Source organism: Salminus brasiliensis, chromosome 6, assembly GCF_030463535.1.
Source record: "Salminus brasiliensis chromosome 6, fSalBra1.hap2, whole genome shotgun sequence".
NCBI classification, from domain to species: Eukaryota; Metazoa; Chordata; class Actinopteri; order Characiformes; family Bryconidae; genus Salminus; species Salminus brasiliensis.
This window is the reverse complement of record NC_132883.1, coordinates 36064241-36079225: the sequence shown is the minus strand read 5'-3', so window position 1 is coordinate 36079225 and position 14985 is coordinate 36064241. Positions and strand designations below refer to the sequence as shown.

At 43.6% G+C, this 14985-nt stretch overlaps 27 non-coding genes across 27 annotated transcripts; all 27 read right to left on the bottom strand.

Annotated features, from left to right (window-relative positions):
- Positions 1-177: 177 nt before the first annotated feature.
- On the bottom strand, positions 178-249 carry trnaa-ugc (transfer RNA alanine (anticodon UGC)). The gene has a single exon. It is a non-coding gene; the product is annotated as a tRNA-Ala (tRNA).
- A 581-nt stretch (positions 250-830) lies between these two features.
- trnaa-ugc (transfer RNA alanine (anticodon UGC)) lies at positions 831-902 on the bottom strand. Its single transcript has one exon. It is a non-coding gene; the product is annotated as a tRNA-Ala (tRNA).
- Positions 903-1330: 428 nt separating this feature from the next.
- On the bottom strand, positions 1331-1402 carry trnaa-ugc (transfer RNA alanine (anticodon UGC)). The gene has a single exon. It is a non-coding gene; the product is annotated as a tRNA-Ala (tRNA).
- A 581-nt stretch (positions 1403-1983) lies between these two features.
- trnaa-ugc (transfer RNA alanine (anticodon UGC)) lies at positions 1984-2055 on the bottom strand. Its single transcript has one exon. It is a non-coding gene; the product is annotated as a tRNA-Ala (tRNA).
- A 428-nt stretch (positions 2056-2483) lies between these two features.
- trnaa-ugc (transfer RNA alanine (anticodon UGC)) lies at positions 2484-2555 on the bottom strand. The gene has a single exon. It is a non-coding gene; the product is annotated as a tRNA-Ala (tRNA).
- Positions 2556-3136: 581 nt separating this feature from the next.
- Positions 3137-3208, bottom strand: trnaa-ugc (transfer RNA alanine (anticodon UGC)). Its single transcript has one exon. It is a non-coding gene; the product is annotated as a tRNA-Ala (tRNA).
- Positions 3209-3636: 428 nt separating this feature from the next.
- Positions 3637-3708, bottom strand: trnaa-ugc (transfer RNA alanine (anticodon UGC)). The gene has a single exon. It is a non-coding gene; the product is annotated as a tRNA-Ala (tRNA).
- A 581-nt stretch (positions 3709-4289) lies between these two features.
- On the bottom strand, positions 4290-4361 carry trnaa-ugc (transfer RNA alanine (anticodon UGC)). The gene has a single exon. It is a non-coding gene; the product is annotated as a tRNA-Ala (tRNA).
- Positions 4362-5043: 682 nt separating this feature from the next.
- On the bottom strand, positions 5044-5115 carry trnat-cgu (transfer RNA threonine (anticodon CGU)). Its single transcript has one exon. It is a non-coding gene; the product is annotated as a tRNA-Thr (tRNA).
- Positions 5116-5442: 327 nt separating this feature from the next.
- trnaa-ugc (transfer RNA alanine (anticodon UGC)) lies at positions 5443-5514 on the bottom strand. The gene has a single exon. It is a non-coding gene; the product is annotated as a tRNA-Ala (tRNA).
- Positions 5515-5636: 122 nt separating this feature from the next.
- Positions 5637-5708, bottom strand: trnat-ugu (transfer RNA threonine (anticodon UGU)). Its single transcript has one exon. It is a non-coding gene; the product is annotated as a tRNA-Thr (tRNA).
- Positions 5709-5942: 234 nt separating this feature from the next.
- On the bottom strand, positions 5943-6014 carry trnaa-cgc (transfer RNA alanine (anticodon CGC)). The gene has a single exon. It is a non-coding gene; the product is annotated as a tRNA-Ala (tRNA).
- A 581-nt stretch (positions 6015-6595) lies between these two features.
- On the bottom strand, positions 6596-6667 carry trnaa-ugc (transfer RNA alanine (anticodon UGC)). The gene has a single exon. It is a non-coding gene; the product is annotated as a tRNA-Ala (tRNA).
- A 1081-nt stretch (positions 6668-7748) lies between these two features.
- trnaa-ugc (transfer RNA alanine (anticodon UGC)) lies at positions 7749-7820 on the bottom strand. The gene has a single exon. It is a non-coding gene; the product is annotated as a tRNA-Ala (tRNA).
- Positions 7821-7942: 122 nt separating this feature from the next.
- trnai-uau (transfer RNA isoleucine (anticodon UAU)) lies at positions 7943-8014 on the bottom strand. The gene has a single exon. It is a non-coding gene; the product is annotated as a tRNA-Ile (tRNA).
- A 234-nt stretch (positions 8015-8248) lies between these two features.
- trnaa-ugc (transfer RNA alanine (anticodon UGC)) lies at positions 8249-8320 on the bottom strand. Its single transcript has one exon. It is a non-coding gene; the product is annotated as a tRNA-Ala (tRNA).
- A 165-nt stretch (positions 8321-8485) lies between these two features.
- On the bottom strand, positions 8486-8557 carry trnat-cgu (transfer RNA threonine (anticodon CGU)). Its single transcript has one exon. It is a non-coding gene; the product is annotated as a tRNA-Thr (tRNA).
- Positions 8558-8884: 327 nt separating this feature from the next.
- Positions 8885-8956, bottom strand: trnaa-ugc (transfer RNA alanine (anticodon UGC)). Its single transcript has one exon. It is a non-coding gene; the product is annotated as a tRNA-Ala (tRNA).
- A 429-nt stretch (positions 8957-9385) lies between these two features.
- trnaa-ugc (transfer RNA alanine (anticodon UGC)) lies at positions 9386-9457 on the bottom strand. The gene has a single exon. It is a non-coding gene; the product is annotated as a tRNA-Ala (tRNA).
- A 580-nt stretch (positions 9458-10037) lies between these two features.
- Positions 10038-10109, bottom strand: trnaa-ugc (transfer RNA alanine (anticodon UGC)). The gene has a single exon. It is a non-coding gene; the product is annotated as a tRNA-Ala (tRNA).
- A 1101-nt stretch (positions 10110-11210) lies between these two features.
- Positions 11211-11282, bottom strand: trnaa-cgc (transfer RNA alanine (anticodon CGC)). Its single transcript has one exon. It is a non-coding gene; the product is annotated as a tRNA-Ala (tRNA).
- An 835-nt stretch (positions 11283-12117) lies between these two features.
- Positions 12118-12189, bottom strand: trnat-cgu (transfer RNA threonine (anticodon CGU)). Its single transcript has one exon. It is a non-coding gene; the product is annotated as a tRNA-Thr (tRNA).
- Positions 12190-13015: 826 nt separating this feature from the next.
- On the bottom strand, positions 13016-13087 carry trnaa-cgc (transfer RNA alanine (anticodon CGC)). Its single transcript has one exon. It is a non-coding gene; the product is annotated as a tRNA-Ala (tRNA).
- Positions 13088-13668: 581 nt separating this feature from the next.
- On the bottom strand, positions 13669-13740 carry trnaa-ugc (transfer RNA alanine (anticodon UGC)). The gene has a single exon. It is a non-coding gene; the product is annotated as a tRNA-Ala (tRNA).
- Positions 13741-13862: 122 nt separating this feature from the next.
- Positions 13863-13934, bottom strand: trnai-uau (transfer RNA isoleucine (anticodon UAU)). Its single transcript has one exon. It is a non-coding gene; the product is annotated as a tRNA-Ile (tRNA).
- A 234-nt stretch (positions 13935-14168) lies between these two features.
- Positions 14169-14240, bottom strand: trnaa-cgc (transfer RNA alanine (anticodon CGC)). The gene has a single exon. It is a non-coding gene; the product is annotated as a tRNA-Ala (tRNA).
- Positions 14241-14821: 581 nt separating this feature from the next.
- On the bottom strand, positions 14822-14893 carry trnaa-ugc (transfer RNA alanine (anticodon UGC)). Its single transcript has one exon. It is a non-coding gene; the product is annotated as a tRNA-Ala (tRNA).
- Between the last annotated feature and the right edge of the window lie 92 nt (positions 14894-14985).

Below are 14985 nucleotides of genomic sequence, written 5' to 3'. Positions count from 1 at the left end.
ACAGTAGTTAATTACCTGAGCATAACAGTAAACATTCTTCTGATACTGTCTCAGAACATGCAAATCAAGCAAGTTCCTCCAGCTGCAAATGCCTTTTTAATGAACAGTTTTTGTTGTGGTTTTGATTCACTTCAGCATGCTTCCAATAATGAGCTTCAGTCTAAAAGACAAATTCAGTGGAGACGCTGGGGATTGAACCCAGGACCTCATACATGCAAAGCATGCGCTCTACCACTGAGCTACATCCCCAACTTGCTGTAGGTTGTTGACAATGTGCCCATGGGACAAGCCAAAGCTTTAAACTTACAGCAAGGGCAGAGTTAAAATCCTGCATAGTCAGCATTTTAACATAGTAAGCTGGAACATCATATATGATGGGGCATGCAAAAGCTACCAGCAAAGTGACATTGGGCAGAATCTTCCAAGAAAGAAGGCACAGACTGTGGTCGAACCCATGATCTTCTGTTTACGAGACCAACGCCTTACCACTTGGCCAACATGCCAGCTCATAAACTGTGCTAGTCCCATGACTATATGCCTCATCCGGTCTCCTGACAATTCTTGGCTGACTCAATGAATAAAATTCTTGCTAAATGCTCAGTTTGAACTTTTAGCAAACGTTGGTGTGACCTCTGCTTCAGTACAAGAATGTGCATGTACTCCCATCCTGGGCACCTTGCAACACATGCGGCATAATTTGTCTAGAACTAAATGTCTGGTTTGTGTTTCTCTGAAGTTGCAAAGAAAGAATTTAATAGGTCAGACAATGAAGAAAAATTCCTGATCCTCGTAGTCTGAAGTTGCAAAAACCTGCCCAGCAGGTTATAACATGGAGATGCAGGGGATTGAACCCTGGACCTCATACATGCAAAGCATGCGCTCTACCACTGAGCTACATCCCCTTTGCCTATCTTCTGTTTGAGGAACCCAAGAGCATGAGAAAAAATAAGACATTCAGCAAAGATGGGGAGGATTTGATTGACATGTAATAAAAGCTCCCATTAAGCTTCTTTTTGCGTGGAAAAGGCACGAACGGGGATCAAACCTGTGACCTTTGGTTTACAAGACAGACGCCTTGCCACTTGGCCATCGCGCCCACAGCTTTGGTTTTGAATTGGCGTGGAAGCACTGGACAAATGTACCTGTAAAAGCAACAGTAGTTAATTACCTGAGCATAACAGTAAACATTCTTCTGATACTGTCTCAGAACATGCAAATCAAGCAAGTTCCTCCAGCTGCAAATGCCTTTTTAATGAACAGTTTTTGTTGTGGTTTTGATTCACTTCAGCATGCTTCCAATAATGAGCTTCAGTCTAAAAGACAAATTCAGTGGAGATGCTGGGGATTGAACCCAGGACCTCATACATGCAAAGCATGCGCTCTACCACTGAACCACATCCCCAAATTGATGTGGGTTGTTGACAATGTGCCCATGGGACAAGCCAAAGCTTTAAACTTACAGTGAGGGCAGAATTAAAATCCTGCATAGTCAGCATTTTAACATAGTAAGCTGGAAAATCATATATGATGGGGCATGCAAAAGCTACCAGCAAAGTGACATTGGGCAGAATCTTCCAAGAAAGAAGGCACAGACTGTGGTCAAACCCATGATCTTCTGTTTACGAGACCAACGCCTTACCACTTGGCCAACATGCCAGCTCATAAACTGTGCTAGTCCCATGACTATATGCCTCATCCGGTCTCCTGACAATTCTTGGCTGACTCAATGAATAAAATTCTTGCTAAATGCTCAGTTTGAACTTTTAGCAAACGTTGGTGTGACCTCTGCTTCAGTACAAGAATGTGCATGTACTCCCATCCTGGGCACCTTGCAACACATGCGGCATAATTTGTCTAGAACTAAATGTCTGGTTTGTGTTTCTCTGAAGTTGCAAAGAAAGAATTTAATAGGTCAGACAATGAAGAAAAATTCCTGATCCTCGTAGTCTGAAGTTGCAAAAACCTGCCCAGCAGGTTATAACATGGAGATGCAGGGGATTGAACCCTGGACCTCATACATGCAAAGCATGCGCTCTACCACTGAGCTACATCCCCTTTGCCAATCTTCTGTTTGAGGAACCCAAGAGCATGAGAAAAAATAAGACATTCAGCAAAGATGGGGAGGATTTGATTGACATGTAATAAAAGCTCCCATTAAGCTTCTTTTTGCGTGGAAAAGGCACGAACGGGGATCAAACCTGTGACCTTTGGTTTACAAAACAGACGCCTTGCCACTTGGCCATCGCACCCACAGCTTTGGTTTTGAATTGGCGTGGAAGCACTGGACAAATGTACCTGTAAAAGCAACAGTAGTTAATTACCTGAGCATAACAGTAAACATTCTTCTGATACTGTCTCAGAACATGCAAATCAAGCAAGTTCCTCCAGCTGCAAATGCCTTTTTAATGAACAGTTTTTGTTGTGGTTTTGATTCACTTCAGCATGCTTCCAATAATGAGCTTCAGTCTAAAAGACAAATTCAGTGGAGATGCTGGGGATTGAACCCAGGACCTCATACATGCAAAGCATGCGCTCTACCACTGAACCACATCCCCAAATTGATGTGGGTTGTTGACAATGTGCCCATGGGACAAGCCAAAGCTTTAAACTTACAGTGAGGGCAGAATTAAAATCCTGCATAGTCAGCATTTTAACATAGTAAGCTGGAAAATCATATATGATGGGGCATGCAAAAGCTACCAGCAAAGTGACATTGGGCAGAATCTTCCAAGAAAGAAGGCACAGACTGTGGTCGAACCCATGATCTTCTGTTTACGAGACCAACGCCTTACCACTTGGCCAACATGCCAGCTCATAAACTGTGCTAGTCCCATGACTATATGCCTCATCCGGTCTCCTGACAATTCTTGGCTGACTCAATGAATAAAATTCTTGCTAAATGCTCAGTTTGAACTTTTAGCAAACGTTGGTGTGACCTCTGCTTCAGTACAAGAATGTGCATGTACTCCCATCCTGGGCACCTTGCAACACATGCGGCATAATTTGTCTAGAACTAAATGTCTGGTTTGTGTTTCTCTGAAGTTGCAAAGAAAGAATTTAATAGGTCAGACAATGAAGAAAAATTCCTGATCCTCGTAGTCTGAAGTTGCAAAAACCTGCCCAGCAGGTTATAACATGGAGATGCAGGGGATTGAACCCTGGACCTCATACATGCAAAGCATGCGCTCTACCACTGAGCTACATCCCCTTTGCCTATCTTCTGTTTGAGGAACCCAAGAGCATGAGAAAAAATAAGACATTCAGCAAAGATGGGGAGGATTTGATTGACATGTAATAAAAGCTCCCATTAAGCTTCTTTTTGCGTGGAAAAGGCACGAACGGGGATCAAACCTGTGACCTTTGGTTTACAAGACAGACGCCTTGCCACTTGGCCATCGCGCCCACAGCTTTGGTTTTGAATTGGCGTGGAAGCACTGGACAAATGTACCTGTAAAAGCAACAGTAGTTAATTACCTGAGCATAACAGTAAACATTCTTCTGATACTTTCTCAGAACATGCAAATCAAGCAAGTTCCTCCAGCTGCAAATGCCTTTTTAATGAACAGTTTTTGTTGTGGTTTTGATTCACTTCAGCATGCTTCCAATAATGAGCTTCAGTCTAAAAGACAAATTCAGTGGAGATGCTGGGGATTGAACCCAGGACCTCATACATGCAAAGCATGCGCTCTACCACTGAACCACATCCCCAAATTGATGTGGGTTGTTGACAATGTGCCCATGGGACAAGCCAAAGCTTTAAACTTACAGTGAGGGCAGAATTAAAATCCTGCATAGTCAGCATTTTAACATAGTAAGCTGGAAAATCATATATGATGGGGCATGCAAAAGCTACCAGCAAAGTGACATTGGGCAGAATCTTCCAAGAAAGAAGGCACAGACTGGGGTCGAACCCATGATCTTCTGTTTACGAGACCAACGCCTTACCACTTGGCCAACATGCCAGCTCATAAACTGTGCTAGTCCCATGACTATATGCCTCATTCGGTCTCCTGACAATTCTTGGCTGACTCAATGAATAAAATTCTTGCTAAATGCTCAGTTTGAACTTTTAGCAAACGTTGGTGTGACCTCTGCTTCAGTACAAGAATGTGCATGTACTCCCATCCTGGGCACCTTGCAACACATGCGGCATAATTTGTCTAGAACTAAATGTCTGGTTTGTGTTTCTCTGAAGTTGCAAAGAAAGAATGTAATAGGTCAGACAATGAAGAAAAATTCCTGATCCTCGTAGTCTGAAATTGCAAAAACCTGCCCAGCAGGTTATAACATGGAGATGCAGGGGATTGAACCCTGGACCTCATACATGCAAAGCATGCGCTCTACCACTGAGCCACATCCCCTTTGCCAATCTTCTGTTTGAGGAACCCAAGAGCATGAGAAAAAATAAGACATTCAGCAAAGATGGGGAGGATTTGATTGACATGTAATAAAAGCTCCCATTAATCTTCTTTTTGCGAGGAAAAGGCACGAACGGGGATCAAACCTGTGATCTTTGGTTTACAAGACAGACGCCTTGCCACTTGGCCATCGCGCCCACAGCTTTGGTTTTGAATTGGCGTGGAAGCACTGGACAAATGTACCTGTAAAAGCAACAGTAGTTAATTACCTGAGCATAACAGTAAACATTCTTCTGATACTGTCTCAGAACATGCAAATTAAGCAAGTTCCTCCAGCTGCAAATGCCTTTTTAATGAACATTTTTTGTTGTGGTTTTGATTCACTTCAGCATGCTTCCAATAATGAGCTTCAGTCTAAAAGACAAATCCAGGGGATATGCTGGGGATTGAACCCAGGACCTCATACATGCAAAGCATGCGCTCTACCACTGAGCCACATCCCCAACTTGCTGTAGGTTGTTGACAATGTGCCCATGGGACAAGTCAAAGCTTTAAACTTACAGTGAGGGCAGAGTTAAAATCCTGCATAGTCAGCATTTTAACATAGTAAGCTGGAAAATCATATATGATGGGGCATGCAAAAGCTACCAGCAAAGTGACATTGGGCAGAATCTTCCAAGAAAGAAGGCATGGACGGGGGTCGAACCCATGATCTTCAGTTTACGAGACCTACGCCTTACCACTTGGCCACCATGCCAGCTCAGCAACGGTGCTAGTCCCATGACTCTATGCCTCAACCGGTCTCCTGACAATTCTTGGCTGACTCAATGAATAAAATTCTTGCTAAATGCTCAGTTTGAACTTTTAGCAAACGTTGGTGTGACCTCTGCTTCAGTACAAGAATGTGCATGTACTCCCATCCTGGGCACCTTGCAACACATGCGGCAGAATTTGTCTAGAACTAAATGTCTGGTTTGTGTTTCTCTGAAGTTGCAAAGAAAGAATGTAATAGGTCAGACAATGAAGAAAAATTCCTGATCCTCGTAGTCTGAAGTTGCAAAAACCTGCCCAGCAGGTTATAACATGGAGATGCAGGGGATTGAACCCTGGACCTCATACATGCAAAGCATGCGCTCTACCACTGAGCTACATCCCCTTTGCCAAGCTTCTGTTTGAGGAACCCAAGAGCATGAGAAAAAATAAGACATTCAGCAAAGATGGGGAGGATTTGATTGACATGTAATAAAAGCTCCCATTAAGCTTCTTTTTGCATGGAAAAGGCACGAACGGGGATCGAACCTGTGACCTTCGGTTTACAAGACCAACGCCTTGCCACTTGGCCATCACACCCACATCCTTGGCTTTGAATTGGCGTGGAAGCACTGGACAAATGTACCTGTAAAAGCAACAGGAGTTAATTACCTGAGCATAACAGTAAACATTCTTCTGATACTGTCTCAGAACATGCAAATCAATCAAGTTCCTCCAGCTGAAAATGCCTTTTTAATGAACAGTTTTTGTTGTGGTTTTGATTCACTTCAGCATGCTTCCAATAATGAGCTTCAGTCTAAAAGACAAATTCAGTGGAGATGCTGGGGATTGAACCCAGGACCTCATACATGCGAAGCATGCGCTCTACCACTGAGCTACATCCCCAACTTGCTGTAGGTTGTTGACAATGTGCCCATGGGACAAGCCAAAGCTTTAAACTTACAGCGAGGGCAGAGTTAAAATCCTGCATAGTCAGCATTTTAACATAGTAAGCTGGAACATCACATATGATGGGGCATGCAAAAGCTACCAGCAAAGTGACATTGGGCAGAATCTTCCAAGAAAGAAGGCACGGACTGGGGTCGAATCCATGATCTTCTGTTTACGAGACCAACGCCTTACCACTTGTCCAACATGCCAGCTCATAAACTGTGCTAGTCCCATGACTATATGCCTCATCCGGTCTCCTGACAATTCTTGGCTGACTCAATGAATAAAATTCTTGCTAAATGCTCAGTTTGAACTTTTAGCAAACGTTGGTGTGACCTCTGCTTCAGTACAAGAATGTGCATGTACTCCCATCCTGGGCACCTTGCAACACATGCGGCAAAATTTGTCTAGAACTAAATGTCTGGTTTGTGTTTCTCTGAAGTTGCAAAGAAAGAATGTAATAGGTCAGACAATGAAGAAAAATTCCTGATCCTCGTAGTCTGAAGTTGCAAAAACCTGCCCAGCAGGTTATAACATGGAGATGCAGGGGATTGAACCCTGGACCTCATACATGCAAAGCATGCGCTCTACCACTGAGCTACATCCCCTTTGCCAATCTTCTGTTTGAGGAACCCAAGAGCATGAGAAAAAATAAGACATTCAGCAAAGATGGGGAGGATTTGATTGACATGTAATAAAAGCTCCCATTAAGCTTCTTTTTGCTTGGAAAAGGCACGAACTGGGATCAAACCTGTGATCTTCGGTTTATAAGACCGACGCCTTGCCACTTGGCAATCGCGCCCACAGCCTTGGTTTTGAATTGGTGTGGAAGCACTGGACAAATGTACCTGTAAAAGCAACAGTAGTTAATTACCTGAGCATAACAGTAAACATTCTTCTGATACTGTCTCAGAACATGCAAATCAAGCAAGTTCCTCCAGCTGCAAATGCCTTTTTAATGAACATTTTTTGTTGTGGTTTTGATTCACTTCAGCATGCTTCCAATAATGAGCTTCAGTCTAAAAGACAAATTCAGTGGAGATGCTGGGGATTGAACCCAGGACCTCATACATAAGAAGCTTGCGCTCTACCACTGAACTACATCCCCAACTTGCTGTAGGTTGTTGACAATGTGCCCATGGGACAAGCCAAAGCTTTAAACTTACAGTGAGGGCAGAGTTAAAATCCTGCATAGTCAGCATTTTAACATAGTAAGCTGAAACATCACATATGATGGGGCATGCAAAAGCTACCAGCAAAGTGACATTGGGCAGAATCTTCCAAGAAAGAAGGCACAGACTGGGGTCGAACCCATGACCTTCTTTATACGAGACCAACGCCTTACCACTTGGCCAACATGCCAGCTCATAATCTGTCCTAGTCCCATGACTATATGCCTCATCCGGTCTCCTGACAATTCTTGACTGACTCAATGAATAAAATTCTTGCTAAATGCTCAGTTTGAACTTTTAGCAAACGTTGGTGTGACCTCTGCTTCAGTACAAGAATGTGCATGTACTCCCATCCTGGGCACCTTGCAACACATGCGGCAGAATTTGTCTAGAACTAAATGTCTGGTTTGTGTTTCTCTGAAGTTGCAAAGAAAGAATGTAATTGGTCAGACAATGAAGAAAAATTCCTGATCCTCGTAGTCTGAAGTTGCAAAAACCTGCCCAGCAGGTTATAACATGGAGATGCAGGGGATTGAACCCTGGACCTCATACATGCAAAGCATGCGCTCTACCACTGAGCTACATCCCCTTTGCCAAGCTTCTGTTTGAGGAACCCAAGAGCATGAGAAAAAATAAGACATTCAGCAAAGATGGGGAGGATTTGATTGACATGTAATAAAAGCTCCCATTAAGCTTCTTTTTGCTTGGAAAAGGCACGAACTGGGATCAAACCTGTGATCTTCGGTTTATAAGACCGACGCCTTGCCACTTGGCCATCGCGCCCACAGCCTTGGTTTTGAATTGGCATGGAAGCACTGGACAAATGTACCTGTAAAAGCAACAGTAGTTAATTACCTGAGCATAACAGTAAACATTCTTCTGATACTGTCTCAGAACATGCAAATCAAGCAAGTTCCTCCAGCTGCAAATGCCTTTTTAATGAACATTTTTTGTTGTGGTTTTGATTCACTTCAGCATGCTTCCAATAATGAGCTTCAGTCTAAAAGACAAAATCAGTGGAGATGCTGGGGATTGAACCCAGGACCTCTTACATGCAAAGCATGCGCTCTACCACTGAGCTACATCCCCAACTTGCTGTAGGTTGTTGACAACGTGCCCATGGGACAAGCCAAAGCTTTAAACTTACAGTGAGGGCGGAGTTAAAATCCTGCATAGTAAGCTGGAACATCATATATGATGGGGCATGCAAAAGCTACCAGCAAAGTGACATTGGGCAGAATCTTCCAAGAAAGAAGGCACGGACGGGGGTCGAACCCATGATCTTCGGTTTACGAGACCGACGCCTTACCACTTGGCCACCATGCCAGCTCATCAACTGTGCTAGTCCCATGACTCTATGCCTCAACCGGTCTCCTGACAATTCTTGGCTGACTCAATGAATAAAATTCTTGCTAAATGCTCAGTTTGAACTTTTAGCAAACGTTGGTGTGACCTCTGCTTCAGTACAAGAATGTGCATGTACTCCCATCCTGGGCACCTTGCAACACATGCGGCAGAATTTGTCTAGAACTAAATGTCTGGTTTGTGTTTCTCTGAAGTTGCAAAGAAAGAATGTAATAGGTCAGACAATGAAGAAAAATTCCTGATCCTCGTAGTCTGAAGTTGCAAAAACCTGCCCAGCAGGTTATAACATGGAGATGCAGGGGATTGAACCCTGGACCTCATACATGCAAAGCATGCGCTCTACCACTGAGCTACATCCCCTTTGCAAATCTTCTGTTTGAGGAACCCAAGAGCATGAGAAAAAAATAAGACATTCAGCAAAGATGGGGAGGATTTGATTGACATGTAATAAAAGCTCCCATTAAGCTTCTTTTTGCGTGGAAAAGGCACGAACGGGGATCAAACCTGTGACCTTTGGTTTACAAGACAGACGCCTTGCCACTTGGCCATCGCGCCCACAGCTTTGGTTTTGAATTGGCGTGGAAGCACTGGACAAATGTACCTGTAAAAGCAACAGTAGTTAATTACCTGAGCATAACAGTAAACATTCTTCTGATACTGTCTCAGAACATGCAAATCAAGCAAGTTCCTCCAGCTGCAAATGCCTTTTTAATGAACAGTTTTTGTTGTGGTTTTGATTCACTTCAGCATGCTTCCAATAATGAGCTTCAGTCTAAAAGACAAATTCAGTGGAGATGCTGGGGATTGAACCCAGGACCTCATACATGCAAAGCATGCGCTCTACCACTGAGCCACATCCCCAAATTGATGTGGGTTGTTGACAATGTGCCCATGGGACAAGCCAAAGCTTTAAACTTACAGTGAGGGCAGAATTAAAATCCTGCATAGTCAGCATTTTACATAGTAAGCTGGAAAATCATATATGATGGGGCATGCAAAAGCTACCAGCAAAGTGACATTGGGCAGAATCTTCCAAGAAAGAAGGCACAGACTGGGGTCGAACCCATGATCTTCTGTTTACGAGTCCAACGCCTTACCACTTGGCCAACATGCCAGCTCATAAACTGTGCTAGTCCCATGACTATATGCCTCATCCGGTCTCCTGACAATTCTTGGCTGACTCAATGAATAAAATTCTTGCTAAATGCTCAGTTTGAACTTTTAGCAAACGTTGGTGTGACCTCTGCTTCAGTACAAGAATGTGCATGTACTCCCATCCTGGGCACCTTGCAACACATGCGGCAGAATTTGTCTAGAACTAAATGTCTGGTTTGTGTTTCTCTGAAGTTGCAAAGAAATACTGTAATAGGTCAGACAATGAAGAAAAATTCCTGATCCTCGTAGTCTGAAGTTGCAAAAACCTGCCCAGCAGGTTATAACATGGAGATGCAGGGGATTGAACCCTGGACCTCATACATGCAAAGCATGCGCTCTACCACTGAGCTACATCCCCTTTGCCAATCTTCTGTTTGAGGAACCCAAGAGCATGATAAAAAATAAGACATTCAGCAAAGATGGGGAGGATTTGATTGACATGTAATAAAAGCTCCCATTAAGCTTCTTTTTGCGTGGAAAAGGCACGAACGGGAATCAAACCTGTGACCTTTGGTTTACAAGACAGACAGCTTGCCACTTGGCCATCGCGCCCACAGCTTTGGTTTTGAATTGGCGTGGAAGCACTGGACAAATGTACCTGTAAAAGCAACAGAATCAGAATCAGAATCTCTTTATTTCACCAAGTATGTTACCCATACAAGGAATTTGTCTTGGTGAGAGCAACACGTATGACAAGTAACAAAGAAACACAGAACACAGTCTTAAACTAAAGGAAAATTACACTAAACAATAAATAGGGTGGGGGATAAATTAAAAAAAAGTAGAAAGTACTAAAGGTAATAAAGGTAATAAAGAGCTGAAAGATGTATTTACAGAAAAGAAAAGAACATCTGTACAGGTGTGCAAATAGTCATAGTGCAAAATAGGCAGAGTGCAAATAACTGTTCAGTCCGGTTTGGTACAGTTCAGTTGTAAGTTTAGAGGTTTACAGTGGAAGGTGACCACTGTGATTGAGGAGCGCTACAGCTCTGGGGAAGAAGCTGTTAGCATGACGTGTTGTGCTGGTTTTGATGGACCGCAGTCTTCTACCCGAGGGGAGTGTCTGGAAGAGGAGGTGTCCAGGATGTGAGGGGTCAGATATAATCTTGCCAGCCCGCTTCCTCATCCTGCTGGAGTAGATCTGCTGAAGTGATGGCAGGTTACATCCTATGATCCTCTCTGCTGTCCTGATGATGCGCTGGAGTTTGGTTCTTTCTTGTGAGGTGGAGGAACCAAACCAGATAGTTATGGAGGCTGTGATAATGGACTCGATGATCGCTGTACAGTAGTTAATTACCTGAGCATAACAGTAAACATTCTTCTGATACTGTCTCAGAACATGCAAATCAAGCAAGTTCCTCCAGCTGCAAATGCCTTTTTAATGAACAATTTTTGTTGTGGTTTTGATTCACTTCAGCATGCTTCCAATAATGAGCTTCAGTCTAAAAGACAAAATCAGTGGAGATGCTGGGGATTGAACCCAGGACCTCATACATGCGAAGCTTGCGCTCTACCACTGAACTACATCCCCAACTTGCTGTAGGTAGTTGACAATGTGCCCATGGGACAAGCCAAAGCTTTAAACTTACAGTGAGGGCAGAGTTAAAATCCTGCATAGTCAGCATTTTAACATAGTAAGCTGAAACATCACATATGATGGGGCATGCAAAAGCTGCCAGCAAAGTGACATTGGGCAGAATCTTCCAAGAAAGAAGGCACAGACTGGGGTCGAACCCATGACCTTCTGTATACGAGACCAACGCCTTACCACTTGGCCAACATGCCAGCCTATAATCTGTTCTAGTCCCATGACTATATGCCTCATCCGGTCTCCTGACAATTCTTGACAGTCTCAATGAATAAAATTCTTGCTAAATGCTCAGTTTGAACTTTTAGCAAACGTTGGTGTGACCTCTGCTTCAGTACAAGAATGTGCATGTACTCCCATCCTGGGCACCTTGCAACACATGCGGCAGAATTTGTCTAGAACTAAATGTCTGGTTTGTGTTTCTCTGAAGTTGCAAAGAAAGAATGTAATAGGTCAGACAATGAAGAAAAATTCCTGATCCTCGTAGTCTGAAGTTGCAAAAACCTGCCCAGCAGGTTATAACATGGAGATGCACGGGATTGAACCCTGGACCTCATACATGCAAAGCATGCGCTCTACCACTGAGCTACATCCCCAACTTGCTGTAGGTTGTTGACAATGTGCCCATGGGACAAGCCAAAGCTTTAAACTTACAGTGAGGGCGGAGTTAAAATCCTGCATAGTCAGCATTTTAACATAGTAAGCTGGAACATCATATATGATGGGGCATGCAAAAGCTACCAGCAAAGTGACATTGGGCAGAATCTTCCAAGAAAGAAGGCACGGACGGGGGTCGAACCCATGATCTTCGGTTTACGAGACCGACGCCTTACCACTTGGCCACCATGCCAGCTCATCAACTGTGCTAGTCCCATGACTCTATGCCTCAACCGGTCTCCTGACAATTCTTGGCTGACTCAATGAATAAAATTCTTGCTAAATGCTCAGTTTGAACTTTTAGCAAACGTTGGTGTGACCTCTGCTTCAGTACAAGAATGTGCATGTACTCCCATCCTGGGCACCTTGCAACACATGCGGCAGAATTTGTCTAGAACTAAATGTCTGGTTTGTGTTTCTCTGAAGTTGCAAAGAAATACTGTAATAGGTCAGACAATGAAGAAAAATTCCTGATCCTCGTAGTCTGAAGTTGCAAAAACCTGCCCAGCAGGTTATAACATGGAGGTGCAGGAGATTGAACCCTGGACCTCATACATGCAAAGCATGCGCTCTACCACTGAGCTACATCCCCTCTGCCAATATTCTGTTTGAGGAACCTAAGAGATGAGAAAAAATAAGACATTCAGCAAAGATGGGGAGGATTTGATTGACATGTAATAAAAGCTCCCATTAAGCTTCTTTTTGCTTGGAAAAGGCACGAACGGGGATCGAACCTGTAATCTTCGGTTTATAAGACCAACGCCTTGCCACTTGGCCGTCACACCCACAGCCTTGGTTTTGAATTGGCGTGGAAGCACTGGACAAATGTACCTGTAAAAGCAACAGGAGTTAATTACCTGAGCATAACAGTAAACATTCTTCTGATACTGTCTCAGAACATGCAAATCAATCAAGTTCCTCCAGCTGAAAATGCCTTTTTAATGAACAGTTTTTGTTGTGGTTTTGATTCACTTCAGCATGCTTCCAATAATGAGCTTCAGTCTAAAAGACAAATTCAGTGGAGATGCTGGGGATTGAACCCAGGACCTCATACATGCGAAGCATGCGCTCTACCACTGAGCTACATCCCCAACTTGCTGTAGGTTGTTGACAATGTGCCCATGGGACAAGCCAAAGCTTTAAACTTACAGCGAGGGCAGAGTTAAAATCCTGCATAGTCAGCATTTTAACATAGTAAGCTGGAACATCACATATGATGGGGCATGCAAAAGCTACCAGCAAAGTGACATTGGGCAGAATCTTCCAAGAAAGAAGGCACGGACTGGGGTCGAATCCATGATCTTCTGTTTACGAGACCAACGCCTTACCACTTGTCCAACATGCCAGCTCATAAACTGTGCTAGTCCCATGACTATATGCCTCATCCGGTCTCCTGACAATTCTTGGCTGACTCAATGAATAAAATTCTTGCTAAATGCTCAGTTTGAACTTTTAGCAAACGTTGGTGTGACCTCTGCTTCAGTACAAGAATGTGCATGTACTCCCATCCTGGGCACCTTGCAACACATGCGGCAAAATTTGTCTAGAACTAAATGTCTGGTTTGTGTTTCTCTGAAGTTGCAAAGAAAGAATGTAATAGGTCAGACAATGAAGAAAAATTCCTGATCCTCGTAGTCTGAAGTTGCAAAAACCTGCCCAGCAGGTTATAACATGGAGATGCAGGGGATTGAACCCTGGACCTCATACATGCAAAGCATGCACTCTACCACTGAGCTACATCCCCTTTGCCAATCTTCTGTTTGAGGAACCCAAGAGCATGAGAAAAAATAAGACATTCAGCAAAGATGGGGAGGATTTGATTGACATGTAATAAAAGCTCCCATTAAGCTTCTTTTTGCTTGGAAAAGGCACGAACTGGGATCAAACCTGTGATCTTCGGTTTATAAGACCGACGCCTTGCCACTTGGCCATCGCGCCCACAGCCTTGGTTTTGAATTGGCGTGGAAGCACTGGACAAATGTACCTGTAAAAGCAACAGTAGTTAATTACCTGAGCATAACAGTAAACATTCTTCTGATACTGTCTCAGAACATGCAAATCAAGCAAGTTCCTCCAGCTGCAAATGCCTTTTTAATGAACATTTTTTGTTGTGGTTTTGATTCACTTCAGCATGCTTCCAATAATGAGCTTCAGTCTAAAAGACAAAATCAGTGGAGATGCTGGGGATTGAACCCAGGACCTCATACATGCGAAGCTTGCGCTCTACCACTGAACTACATCCCCAACTTGCTGTAGGTTGTTGACAATGTGCCCATGGGACAAGCCAAAGCTTTAAACTTACAGTGAGGGCAGAGTTAAAATCCTGCATAGTCAGCATTTTAACATAGTAAGCTGAAACATCACATATGATGGGGCATGCAAAAGCTACCAGCAAAGTGACATTGGGCAGAATCTTCCAAGAAAGAAGGCACAGACTGGGGTCGAACCCATGACCTTCTGTATACGAGACCAACGCCTTACCACTTGGCCAACATGCCAGCTCATAATCTGTCCTAGTCCCATGACTATATGCCTCATCCGGTCTCCTGACAATTCTTGACTGACTCAATGAATAAAATTCTTGCTAAATGCTCAGTTTGAACTTTTAGCAAACGTTGGTGTGACCTCTGCTTCAGTACAAGAATGTGCATGTACTCCCATCCTGGGCACCTTGCAACACATGCGGCATAATTTGTCTAGAACTAAATGTCTGGTTTGTGTTTCTCTGAAGTTGCAAAGAAAGAATGTAATAGGTCAGACAATGAAGAAAAATTCCTGATCCTCGTAGTCTGAAGTTGCAAAAACCTGCCCAGCAGGTTATAACATGGAGATGCAGGGGATTGAACCCTGGACCTCATACATGCAAAGCATGCGCTCTACCACTGAGCTACATCCCCTTTGCCAAGCTTCTGTTTGAGGAACCCAAGAGCATGAGAAAAAATAAGACATTCAGCAAAGATGGGGAGGATTTGATTGACATGTAATAAAA